General features: G+C 47.5%; 1 long non-coding RNA gene and 1 pseudogene across 2 annotated transcripts in view; both read right to left on the minus strand.

The window, feature by feature from the left end:
• The window catches only part of LOC124719114, a 392,960-nt gene that overhangs the window by 17,220 nt on the left and 362,053 nt on the right, over positions 1-13,687 (minus strand). The window lies entirely within an intron of this gene.
• Positions 2,851-2,968, minus strand: LOC124719182 (annotated as a pseudogene).

Below are 13,687 nucleotides of genomic sequence, written 5' to 3' on the forward strand. Positions count from 1 at the left end.
GTACCTCATTTCAAACCTCCTTTCTTACAAATGTCAAAGATCTTTGCTTCCAAACATTGCGTTTACAACAGTATGCACAACAGCATATTTCGAATTCTAGAATCCATTATAAATTAAAAAATAGTTTAAATAAGAAATATTATCATTTTCTAATACTAATATTGTAGTTTACAAAAATATAAAATCCGTGTACTACATGGGAAATTATAGTAATTAAAGAAGTCCATTTTTCGAAAACCATCACGTACCAAAGATTAGGTTGTAAATAGTAGCAAAGCGCGGCAACTGTCTCTTTTGTTCAAATCTTATATTCAGTCAGCATCAGTCTATTTACAGGGTGTTTCAAAAATGACCGGTATATTTGAAACGGCAATACAAACTAAACGAGCAGCAATAGAAATACACCGTTTGTTGCAATATGCTTGGGACAACAGTGCATTTTCAGGCAGACAAACTTTCGAAATTACAGAGTTACAATTGTCAACAACAGATGGCGCTGCGGTCTGGGAAACCCTATAGCACGATATTTTCCACATATCCACCATGCGTAGCAATAATATGGCGTAGTCTCTGAATGAAATTACCCGAAACCTTTGACAACGTGTCTGGCGGAATGGCTTCACATGCAGATGAGATGTACTGCTTCAGCTGTTCAATTGTTTCTGGATTCTGGCGGTACACCTGGTCTTTCACGTGTCCCCACAGAAAGAAGTCACAGTAGTTCATGTCTGGCGAATAGGGAGGCCAATCCACGCCGCCTCCTATATGTTTCGGATAGCCCAAAGCAATCACACGATCATCGAAATATTCATTCAGGAAATTAAAGATGTCGGCCGTGCTATGTGGCCGGGCACCATCTTGCATAAACCACGAGGTGTTCGCAGTGTCGTCTAAGGCAGTTTGTACCGCCACAAATTCACGAAGAATGTCCAGATAGCGAGATGCAGTAATCGTTTCGGATCTGAAAAATGGGCCAATGATTCCTCTGGAAGAAATGGCGGCCCAGACCAGTACTTTTTGAGGATGCAGGGACGATGGGACTGCAACATGGGGCTTTTCGGTTCCCCATATGCGCCAGTTCTGTTTATTGACGAAGCCGTCCAGGTAAAAATAAGCTTCGTCAGTAAACCAAATGCTGCCCACATGCATATCGCCGTCATCAATCCTGTGCACTATATCGTTAGCGAATGTCTCTCGTGAAGCAATGGTAGCGGCGCTGAGGGGTTGCCGCCTTTGAATTTTGTATGGATAGAGGTGTAAACTCTGGCGCATGAGACGATACGTGGACGTTTGCGTCATTTGGATCGCAGCTGCAACACGGCGAACGGAAACCCGAGGCCGCTGTTGGATCACCTGCTGCACTAGCTGCGCGTTGCCCTCTGTGGTTGCGTACGCGGTCGCCCTACCTTTCCAGCACGTTCATCCGTCACGTTCCCAGTCCGTTGAAAATTTTCAAACAGATCCTTTATTGTATCGCTTTTCGGTCCTTTGGTCACATTAAACCTCCGTTGAAAACTTCGTCTTGTTGCAACAACACTGTGTTCTAGGCGGTGGAATTCCAACACCAGAAAAAATCCTCTGTTCTAAGGAATAAACCATGTTGTCCACAGCACACTTGCACGTTGTGAACAGCACACGCTTAGAGCAGAAAGACGACGTACAGAATGGCGCACCCACAGACTGCGTTGTCTTCTATATCTTTCACATCGCTTTCAGCGCCATCTGTTGTTGAAAATTGTAACTACTGTAATTTCGAAAGTTTGTCCGCCTGAAAATGTACTGTTGTCCCAAGCATATTGCAACAAACGGTGTATTTCTATCGCTGCTCGTTTAGTTTTTATTGCCATTTCAAATATACCGGTCATTTTTGAAACACCCTGTATGTCAACATCCGTAGCTCAGTTTTATAATAGACTGTTATGAGTGTGTCTACTGTTTTTGTGATATGTAATCATACTATATAGTGCTGTGAAAAATTACGTGGATGAAAACAAATGTAAGCAAAAGAAAGGCAGACCAGAGTTTCAACTATTACAATATCGAACCTTCCCTCTGGATTTCTAGCTGGAAGCGAGACAGAGAAGATAGTTAATTTTTTATCACTGTGTAGGTATTTATGGGCAGTGTCAGTACGCTATAGACCCAGACTAAGGCCCCTGAAACAGTAGCCATGATGTTGGTTTACCAGTAATAATTTTTTATAGGTTTACGTGGTACAATACATAGAAAACTTATACGTCAAATGTTTTGTTACTTTTAATGATTGCTTCTCAGTTCCTATTATACAGTGGAAACTGGTATTAAATTGAACAAAAATGCAGTTATGTTGATTAATGTTCAACTTCGTGGTTATTTCTGTGTGTAAACAGATACAATACACAGCTACATATACACGGACTCTCTGCAAATCACATTTAAGTGCCTGGAAGAGGGTTCATAGAACCATCTTTACAGTTATCTGTTATACACCGTACAGTGTCAGTGAGTTTATATATTTCAGTGAGCCATGTCACAGCTTAAGGTAAGGATCCAGTGCAGTGCTAAAAAGTGTTATGTACTACCATGTATGACAAGCACGAGTGTTATCCACAAAGTAAGTCCCGTTTGCTTATATAAAACAAACGTACAGATACAGAAAAAATATTTGTTGCACAAAAATCTAGAACTGTTAAACTACTTTTCTACATACAGCACTCCGTCTTCAGGTTACAAGTCGCCCATCGAAACCAACCGACCGCCGTGTCATCCTCAACTGAGGATGTAGATAGGAGGAGCGTGTGGTCAGCACACCGCACTCCCGATCATTATGATGGCTTTCTTGGCATCACGAGGCTGAGTGCCCCCGAAAAATGGCAACAGCGCATGGCGGCCCGGATGGTCACCCATCCAAATACCGGCCACGCCCGACAGCGCTTAACTTCGGTGATCTCACGGGAACCGGTGTATCCACTTCGGCAAGGCCGTTGCCACTTTACCACATAGTTTCCGAAATTTTGTAGGTACTTGTCATAGCGTGGCATAGTTTTTGTATACCTTCTTCATAGAAGGCTGCCACCTGTGTGTTCAACCATGTGGTAACATGTTCTTTCAGCTAGTCATCATCGTTGAAGTGTTGACCACCAAGGACAAATGGTTCAAATGGCTCTAAGCATTATGGGAGAACATCTGAGGTCATCAGTCCTCTAGACTACTTAAACCTAACTAACCTAAGGACATCACAAACATTCATGCCTGAGGTAGTATTCGAACCTGCGACCGTAGCAGCCGCGTGGTTCCGGACTGAAGTGCCTAGAACCGCTCAGCCACAACGCCCGGCTCACCAAGGACAGATTTTAGGTGTAAGAAGAGATGAAAGTCGCTAGGAGCGTGGTCCAGACTGCACGGAGGATGATCAAACGCGCCCCAGTGAAATTCCCGCAACAGTTGTTTCGTCACATTCGCCATGTGAGGTCGGGCATTATCGTGAAAGAAAAAAAAAAAAAACACCTTTTGACAGTAATCCTCAGCGCTTGTTCTGTATTGCGTCGCGCAATTTCTTATCTCCCAGTAACCATGTGCACTGTCTGTTTCACCTCGTGGTAAGAAATCAATCAGCAAAATGCCTTTTCTGTCCGAAAAAAGTGTGCCCGTGATTTTTTGAGGTGTCAAGATTTGCTTAGGGTTAACAGTTTTGGGGATGAAGTGTGCCTCCATTCCACTGATTGCCGTTTTGTTAAAGGGGTGTCGTACGCTACCCAAGCTCCACCCCCGTGATTATCCGAGAAAGAAAACCATCGCCTTCTTCATTGTACCGTGTCAAAAACTGAAGTGCAGTGCCCATCCGTTGTTTTTTGACTTGTTCTGTAAGAATTTTGGGTACCCAGCGTGAGCAAAGTTTTTGAAATTTCAGTTTTTCAGTAACAATTTCATGAATTAGTGATCGTTAGATTTGCCGAACTTTCATTGCAAGGGCACTAAGTGTAAACTTATGGCTGTGCTTAATCTTCTCTTCACTTGTGTGAACCAGTTCATCAGTAACCACAGACGGGCGTCCACTTGGTTCTTCATCGTGCACTTGATCACATCCTTCCTTCAACGGTCTGACCCATCTTCTAACCACTGAATCACTCATAGCATTTTTTTTTTTTGAAAAAAAAAAAAAGAAAACTTTATTCTTCAAAACCCAATATCATACACTCCTGGAAATTGAAATAAGAACACCGTGAATTCATTGTCCCAGGAAGGGGAAACTTTATTGACACATTCCTGGGGTCAGATACATCACATGATCACACTGACAGAACCACAGGCACATAGACACAGGCAACAGAGCATGCACAATTTCGGCACTAGTACAGTGTATATCCACCTTTCGCAGCAATGCAGGCTGCTATTCTCCCATGGAGACGATCGTAGAGATGCTGGATGTAGTCCTGTGGAACGGCTTGCCATGCCATTTCCACCTGGCGCCTCAGTTGGACCAGCGTTCGTGCTGGACGTGCAGACCGCGTGAGACGACGCTTCATCCAGTCCCAAACATGCTCAATGGGGGACAGATCCGGAGATCTTGCTGGCCAGGGTAGTTGACTTACACCTTCTAGAGCACGTTGGGTGGCACGGGATACTCGCGAACGTGCATTGTCCTGTTGGAACAGCAAGTTCCCTTGCCGGTCTAGGAATGGTAGAACGATGGGTCCAATGACGGTTTGGATGTACCGTGCACTATTCAGTGTCCCCTCGACGATCACCAGTGGTGTACGGCCAGTGTAGGAGATCGCTCCCCACACCATGATGCCGGGTGTTGGCCCTGTGTGCCTCGGTCGTATGCAGTCCTGATTGTGGCGCTCACCTGCACGGCGCCAAACACGCATACGACCATCGTTGGCACCAAGGCAGAAGCGACTCTCATCGCTGAAGACGACACGTCTCCATTCGTCCCTCCATTCACGCCTGTCGCGACACCACTGGAGGCGGGCTGCACGATGTTGGGGCGTGAGCGGAAGACGGCCTAACGGTGTGCGGGACCGTAGCCCAGCTTCATGGAGACGGTTGCGAATGGTCCTCGCCGATACCCCAGGAGCAACAGTGTCCCTAATTTGCTGGGAAGTGGCGGTGCGGTCCCCTACGGCACTGCGTAGGGTCCTACGGTCTTGGCGTGCATCCGTGCATCGCTGCGGTCCGGTCCCAGGTCGACGGGCACGTGCACCTTCCGCCGACCACTGGCGACAACATCGATGTACTGTGGAGACCACACGCCCCACGTGTTGAGCAATTCGGCGGTACGTCCACCCGGCCTCCCGCATGCCCACTATACCGCCTCGCTCAAAGTCCGTCAACTGCACATGCGGTTCACGTCCACGCTGTCGCGGCATGCTACCAGTGTTAAAGACTTTGATGGAGCTCCGTATGCCACGGCAAACTGGCTGACACTGACGGCGGCGGTGCACAAATGCTGCGCAGCTAGCGCCATTCGACGGCCAACACCGCGGTTCCTGGTGTGTCCGCTGTGCCGTGCGTGTGATCATTGCTTGTACAGCCCTCTCGCAGTGTCCGGAGCAAGTATGGTGGGTCTGACACACCGGTGTCAATGTGTTCTTTTTTCCATTTCCAGGAGTGTACGTAACTAACCCACCACCTGAAATCATTAGCGGGTCGAACTTAGCTACAAATTACATTTCAGCAGCATTTACTGTATCTGTTATATTATATTGTTAATATTAGCTACAGGAAGTTAGTTCGAACTACGGGTATCTATATTATCTATAGGTATCTATGTGGTTTACTGTTAGTCTATCATACTATCAACTCTAATCTACTTTACTACTGAGAACTACATCCTGCAGAGGTACAGGTGTGCCGGTATGTAATATAAACCTACTGTTTTATGGCCATGCCCACCGAGCTAACTCCAGTGGACGTGCCCCTGGCACTGGGCTGGCCTTTCAACAATCGCTGCAGGTCTAAGAAAAAATTTTCTACAATCTACTTCTACAATAATAATAATAATAATAATGAATATTATAAGTCATAGTTGGTGTGCTGCAGTCTTAGCCGGTATGGTCGCACCCTCCCCCTGGTCCAGGATGCGTCGGATGCCGATCGTCGTTGACGGTCGGCCAGTACGCACCCTGGCGGAATGGGATGGTGCGTGATGTCAAAAATTTTGGATCCTATCTACTCGATCTCCCTTCTATATTCCCTTAGGATCTTGGCGGATACCTCGCTAGCCAGTTTATCAATGATGGTGAAGGTGGTAGAGTCCCTAATGAAAGGTGTCTGTATTAGGCAATGAGTTTCGTAAGTCAGCTGCAACGTCGTCGAAAAGCGGACACTCGTAGACCACATGATCCGGTGTGCCCACTTCGGCACCACAGTCACACGACGGCGTCGCTCTTTTCCCGAACCGGCAAAGATATGCCGGGTACGGGCCATGCCCAGTGAGGAAGTGCAGCAGTCGCTTACTTGGCTGGAAATGTTTCATCTCTAATCTTTCCTGAACGTTTGGTAATAGTTGGTGCGTTCTTCTTCCTGTCTCTTCCCCATCCCAAATTTCCTGCCAAAGTTCCATTCCCCTTCTTTTAATTGTAATTTTATCCCCCACTCTGACCCCCATAACATCCCTAGTTTTTTCAATTTTCCCCTTTTTCACCCAGTACCATGCAGCCTGTTCCCTGATTTTTACATCGAGGGGGCATAGACCCATGAGTATCAGTAATGCTCCCCCTGGTGACGTTCTATATGCCCCCACTGATCGAAGTATCATGTTCCGCTGCACCCTCCTCACAGCCATGGCAGGAACGACCCTCGTGAGCCTGTGGGCCCAGACCCAGGACCCGTAGCCCACGATGGAGACGAGAATGGTTTTATGATATAGCTTGATGAGATTTGGTGGAAGATGAAATCGTCTATGGCCGATGTTGATGAGGTTGTTTAACACTTCTATTGCCCTATGTGTAGTCGCCTCAATATGCCTGGCAAAGCTCCATTTTTCATCTAGTATTACCGCTAGGTATCTAGCTTCTCGACGACGTATAACTGGCGTGCCATCCATCCTAACTGTAGGGTTTCTGACCAACTGGCCCTTTAGGAGTAGATAAGTGCATTTTTAGGTGCTATTTCTTGCTTAGTTCTATGGCACCACTGTGAGAGTAATGTCATGGTTCTCTTTATCTTTGGTTCCAGTTCCTCTCGGCTCCGACCGCCAACCAACAGGAGGAGGTCATCAGCGTAAGCTATCACCTCTAGCACATCTGCACAGCTCTCCAGGGTCCCAAAAGAGTGGCCCCAGGACAGAGCCCTGTGGACACCCCTTTGTTATCTTCTTGCCCACTCTTCCACTAAGGGATGATAGTCAAACTTCCCTGTCCACGCAATAGCTCCTGAGACAGCCACATAGCGGCCCTGGACACTCCTTCTCTCGCAAGCGAGAGAAAAGCGAAGGCCACCACAGGCTGTCAAAGGCGCCACTGATGTCCACCATGATGCCAACTATGTACTTATGTGTGGACGACCCGCAGACCTCAGCCGCCATGGCGATTGCGTCAGACGTAGAACGCCCTGGCCTAAAGCCGAACTGCCTGCTGCTCATTCCACAAAGCACTCGGTGTGCCATCAGCCTGTCAGCCAGCAGCCTCTCCAGCAGTTTTCCCAGCAGATCCAACAGACAAATGGGTCTGTAGGACTTGACCTCTTTTGGATCCTTATCCAGTCCCTTTTTTATTATTACAACGTTTGCTTGTTTCCAGATGGTAGGAAACTTTTTGAGGCTTAGGGCCTCGTTGTAGATTCTGGCTAGAGGTGCTACTAGTTGAGGAGCGAGGTATTGCACCACGTCCGCTATGATGCCGTCTGGTCCTGGGGCCTTTCCTCTCTTAAGTGCCTTAATGTGCTCCGCCACATCATTCTCCGAGAAAGGGTACACCAAGGTGTTGTTTTGGTACTCTTCTAGCTGAGCTTGCCTAATTAGGCCTTGTTCTTCCATATCCTCATTTTCCGTGTCATCCGGAAGCAGGGACTGGAGAAGGACTTCAGCAGTTTCCTGCCATGTCCCTGTCATCCGATTCCCATCCCGGATGGTTGATAGTACCATAGGAGACCTAATTTTTTCCCTGACTATTTTATATGGGATACCCAAGGGATCTGTAGCCAATTGGCTTTGGACATACTTCTCCCAGCTTACCAGCCTAACCCTTTTGAGCTCCCTCTGGAACTCTTCCTTGGCATTCCTATAGATTTCCAGCCATCTCTGTTTTTCTTCCCAGACGACACTTCGATGGTAGTACCTCCTCGCCCTCCTGACCGACTGACGCATCTGCCCCAGTTTAGCTGACCATGGTGACGGGGAGGCCGCAACAGCCCTTCTCCTAGTTGGTACTGCTGCCTTTACCGCTTTTGTGATGGCACTAAGCAGCTCTTCAGCATGCCTGTCGACGTCTTCATCACCCTCCGGCCATGTCGGGGGAACAAACTCTCTTGCAAGGCGCTCCCAATCATTCTTGTTATAATTTAATTGAAACTCCCACCCTATGTCCCAGTGGCATTCCCTATCTGTAAGCTAAAATGTAATTAAGTTATGGTCACTTGTCGTTACTTGGTCTCTTACTCTCCAGTTATTCAAATGACCAGCAAAATTTGGTGAAAGTAATGTTATATCTATATTCGTTCCTTCTCCTCCTCCGCCTGTGCAGGTGGGGGGGTTCCCGGCTCTGTTGGCGACCAAGTACTGTAGTGACATTAATGTTTCCTCCATCTTCTCCCCTCTGCCGTCCCGGGTGCCACTGTACCACAGGGGGGACTTCGCATTGACATCTGCCACCACCACTATCTCTCTGCCTCTGTGCTGTTGTGACTCTTGATAATTGATCAAATATGCCTCAATGTCCTCACCATATTGGTAATACATATTAACTAAGTGGATGACCCCGACTGAAGTCTGGAGTTCGGTTACGATACAGTGTTCGTTTGAGAAATGAGCGAGCACTGTGACTCGTATGCCTTTATTTATGACTATAGTGGTGGCTTTAGGGTCGTCTCCAAAGGATACTATTTGCCAGTTAACACTGGCGAAAGCTATGTTCCCCGCAAGAGAGTATGGCTCCTGTAGACAGAGTACGTCGAGACTCATCTCCTCCACCACCCTTCGTAGCTCCTGCATGACTAATCGACTATTATGTGCGTTAAGTTGTCCTATCTGTATTTTAATTGTCATGGGAAATACGTGTGTACGTATTGTTCTGGAAAGGTCTTCCTCCAGTCAAAAGCTATCCTTCCATTGGCTAGGACAGCCTGCTTGTAAATTTCGTCTAGATCGAATTTCTCGTTCCTTCTTTGAAAAACCTTTTGAACAAGGTCACGCAGGGCGCCGAAGTCAGTGGGGAGCTTCATGGTCTTTAACTGTATCCTATCGACAGCCTCCATGGCCGAGAAGGTGACTTTACGTCCATACTGGTGTCCCACCCGCACTATGTGCCTTAAAGCCGTGGTCAGGGCAACCGGCTCCTCCAGACGCGAAAGTTGCAAAGCATGTTCTAGATTGGGGTAGATCCTGATGGGATCCACCTCTAGACGTTTAACTAAGGGTTGGTCATAGGTAGGTGTAACTGTTGTACTACTAATTGTGTTAACTGGTCCTTCGGATATGGAGCTATTTTTTGTGGCTTTAATTCGGCCCGCTATTGCAGGACGCCTGACTTCAGGTGCCCGATCTTCTGGCGGTCTCGAGTTCCGGGGGGAGGGGAGAGCGGCAGCTTCCCGTTCACACAGGTCCGTCTGGACGGACACATCTACCATACTTGTTCTTTCTGTTTTACTTCCTTCAACGAAGGTTAAGAATTGCCTGAATTTAGCAGCCCTAGCCGCGTCCCTACGCCTCTTCCCCGGAGACTTCCTTTTTGGCATCCTGCACACAGCTGCAGCTTCAGCCATAATCAATTCTTGATATCAGCCTTTGCTCCAACATCCTAATAGCATTTTGTTTGTAAACCTCGCAGATTTGCCGATGGATTTCCTTTGGTTTAACTTTCTTTGCATTTAGAAAACGAATCACAGATCTGATTTCACTCGCGGCAGCATTTTCAATCACGAAAATATGGTTCAAATGGCTCTAAGCAATATGGAACTTAACATCTGAGGTCATCAGTCCCCTAGAACTAAGAACTACACTACTGGCCATTAAAACTGCTACACCACGAAGATGACGTGCTACAGACGCGAAATTTAACCGACGGTAAGAAGATGCTGTGATCTGCAAATGATTAGCTTTTCAGAGCATTCACACAAGGTTGGTGCCGTTGGCGACACGTACAACGTGCCGAGAGTGCTAGGAAAGTTTCCAACCGATTTCTCATACAGAAATAGCAGTTGACCGGCGCTGCCTGGTGAAGCGTTGTTGTGATGTGTCGTGTAAGGAGTTACCCTTGACGCTGCATCACAGACAGGAGCGCCTGCGATGGTGTACTCAAGGACGAACCTGGGTGCACGAATGGCAAAACGTAATTTTTTCGGATGAATCCAGGTTCTGTTTACAGCATCATGATGGTCGCATCAGAGTTTGGCGAACGCACATTGGAAGCGTCTACTCGTCATCCCCATAGTGGCGTATCACCTGGCGTGATGGTATGGGGTGCCATTGTTTACACGTCTCGGTCACCTCTTGCTCGCATTGACGGCACTTTTAAACAGTGGACGTTACATTTCAGATGTGTTACGACCCTTGGCTCTATCCTTCATTCAATCCCTGCAAAACCGTACATTTCAGAAGGATACTGCACGACCGCATGATGCAGGTCCTGTACGGACGTTTCGGGATACAGAAAAAGCGACTGCTGCCCTGGCGAGCACATTCTCCAGATATGTCACCAATTGAAAACGTCTGGTCAATGGTGGCCGAGCAACTTGCTCGTCACAACACGCCACTCACTACTCTTGAACTGTGGCATTGTGTTGAAGCTGCATGGGCAGCTGTACATGTGCACACCATCCAAGCTCTGTTTGACTCAATGCCCAGGCGTATGAAGGCTATTATTGCGGCCAGAGGTGGTTGTTCTGGGTACTGATTTCTCACGATGTATCCACCCAAATTGCGTGAAAATGTGATCACATGTCAGTTCTAGTGTAATATATTTGTCCAATGAACACCCGTTTATCATCTACATTTCTTCGTGGTGTAGCAAATTTAATGTCGAGTAGTGTACTTAAACCTAAGTAACCTAAGGACATCACACACTTCCATGCCCGAGGCAGGATTCGATACTGCGACCGTAGCAGCCACGTGGTTCCGGACTGAAGCTCCTAGAACCGCTCGGCCACAGCGGCCGGCTTTTCAATTACTGTTGACATTATTAAGAAGGACTACAAAGCACACGTTGGCAGCAACGATCTGAAAATGGCGCACATGTCATCTCCTTGAATCAGAGTAACTGCCGCGCATGCTCGGAACTGCGATCGTAGCGCTGCGGCGGATAGAAACAGATCTTACTTTGTGGATGACCCTCGTAGTTTCGTAGTAATGCGACTGGAATGGTCTCTTTGTTTATCGTCCTCTCGCACGACCCCTAATGGACGCTGGTCTCACTCTCCCTTGCTGTACCCTAGATGTTGGCCTCCAGAACTGCCTTCCTCTGTGCAGCCCAGCAACAAGTGAGGGAGGGTCGGCTACTCCCAGACAGTGCACCGCCACGCCTCCACCCCCTCCACTGGCCCTCGGGACGTAATTAATGAGATGGAGCCATTAAGGCGGCGCGAGTTCTCCTACCCCTCCACCGCCCCTCTCAGTTAACGAGGCGCTAGCACTCGGCTCACAGTGACCGCTATATGCGCAACCGTCGTCCCATTCATCCGCGAGCTTTATCTGCCGAGCTGTTTACGTTTCCAACTTTCGTCACTAGCATAGTAGACATCAACAAACACTTCCTTGTGATAAAAGAGTACACTGGTTGTCTTCTGAAGTTTGAGTTAATTTTCGTAATATAACGCAACAAGGACATCGAATATTTTTCACAGCTTGGGCTGTTGTCGAAATATTGTACTGACCGAAGTGGTAATATAGTGGACTGCCATAAAGAGGAGCGGTGGTTTGGATTCCCGCGTCCTATGACTGGTTGAAACATGACGACTTCCAGATTAAGAATCAGTTGGTCCACATTTGGCTTGTAGTACAGCAGCGATTCTGCGCGGCGCAGTATTCGGAAGTCGACACCAGATGTCAACACAAAGGTCACGAAATTCCTGTAAATTATGGGCCAGTGGTTTGTGATCGTGGAGCTGTCACGTTAGCTTACCACATTTCAGATCACCCGTATTTGGTGACCAGGTCATCAACTTAAGTTCACCAGTATCACACTCCTCAGGAGGACGACTGCAGCTATGTGACAGGCGAAGATGTCATCGGGGGAAACAGTAAACGTGAAAGAACGATGATGTCCTCTTAGCTGATCTTCCGTGGTACACAAAACGGATTAGAAAACTTTTGCAGAAACAACGAAACAAACAAGCCATGCATGCCATGCGTAAGAACGATATTTTCTGAATCAGTGCTGGTTGTGTATCAATGTTATTCTCTGCAAGGTGATTCTTAATGTTCGAGAACAGTATATGTTCCAAAATCGAACTCCAAATTGAGGTCAGTGATATGAGTCTGTAATTCAATGGGTGCTGAGTGGAGAGCGAATGCATCATTCATTACGGGGTACTATTATGCCCCACCGACGGGTACGTACTCTGCCGAACAGCTTCAGTTATTTGTACGGAGTCGCACAGTGGGTGTCCGAGAAGCTGTATGGACATGTCGACGCATCGCTACCCATGTTGACCAGAATGGGTCAGTGGTGTGTCGCTACTTTCTGCAGTGGTCTGTGCAACATTCCAACACCTTTAGACTGGTTTCTGCACGTCTGCGTAGTACAGTATAGCCAGGCTACCACTGACACCATGACATCGGCAAGCATGGCTACTGTGGTGTCGTGAAACGGTTGACAGGACAGTGGAAAGGCGCTCTGTTTTCTTCCGTAATGAGAGTTGGTCTCGTATGTATTCGAGTGATGGACGTACACGTGTGTGGCGTATGGCTGTTGAGCTGCCTATTCCAGCGTGCATTCGATCACGACAGGCCGGCCACTGTGGCCGAGCGGTTCTAGGTGCTTCAGTCCGGAACCGCACTGGTGCTACGGTCGCAGGTACGAATCCTGCCTCGCGCATGGCTGTGTGTGATGTCCTTGGGTTATTTAGGTTTAAGTAGTTCTATGACTAGGAGACTGATGACCTCAGATGTTAACTCCCATAGTGCTTAGAGTCATTTTTTTTCGTTCACGACATAGAAGACAAATGCAGGTTTTATGGTGTAGGTGGCCATCAGTTACAACACGCAGTCACATTTGGTGTTTCTGGATAGCAGAATAACCAGTGCCCGCTACACTGCACAGGCTATTATTCGCGTGCTACTGTCATTTATGCGACAGGAAGGCTATGTACTTTTCCTACAGGACAATGCACGCCTGCTGTGACGTAACGTGGTCTTCGTTGTGTACAGCTGCCCTGGCCAGCAAGATCAGAACATAGATCGCAAACTGGTCACGTATGGGACATGATAATGCCGGAACTCACTCGTTCTCGTAGTGAAGTTGCGTGCTTGTGGTTCAAATGACTCTGAGCACTATGGTACTTAATATCTTAGGTGATCAGTCCCCTAGACTTAGAACTACTTAAACCTAAC

The sequence above is a fragment of the Schistocerca piceifrons genome, chromosome 10, assembly GCF_021461385.2.
Source record: "Schistocerca piceifrons isolate TAMUIC-IGC-003096 chromosome 10, iqSchPice1.1, whole genome shotgun sequence".
NCBI classification, from domain to species: Eukaryota; Metazoa; Arthropoda; class Insecta; order Orthoptera; family Acrididae; genus Schistocerca; species Schistocerca piceifrons.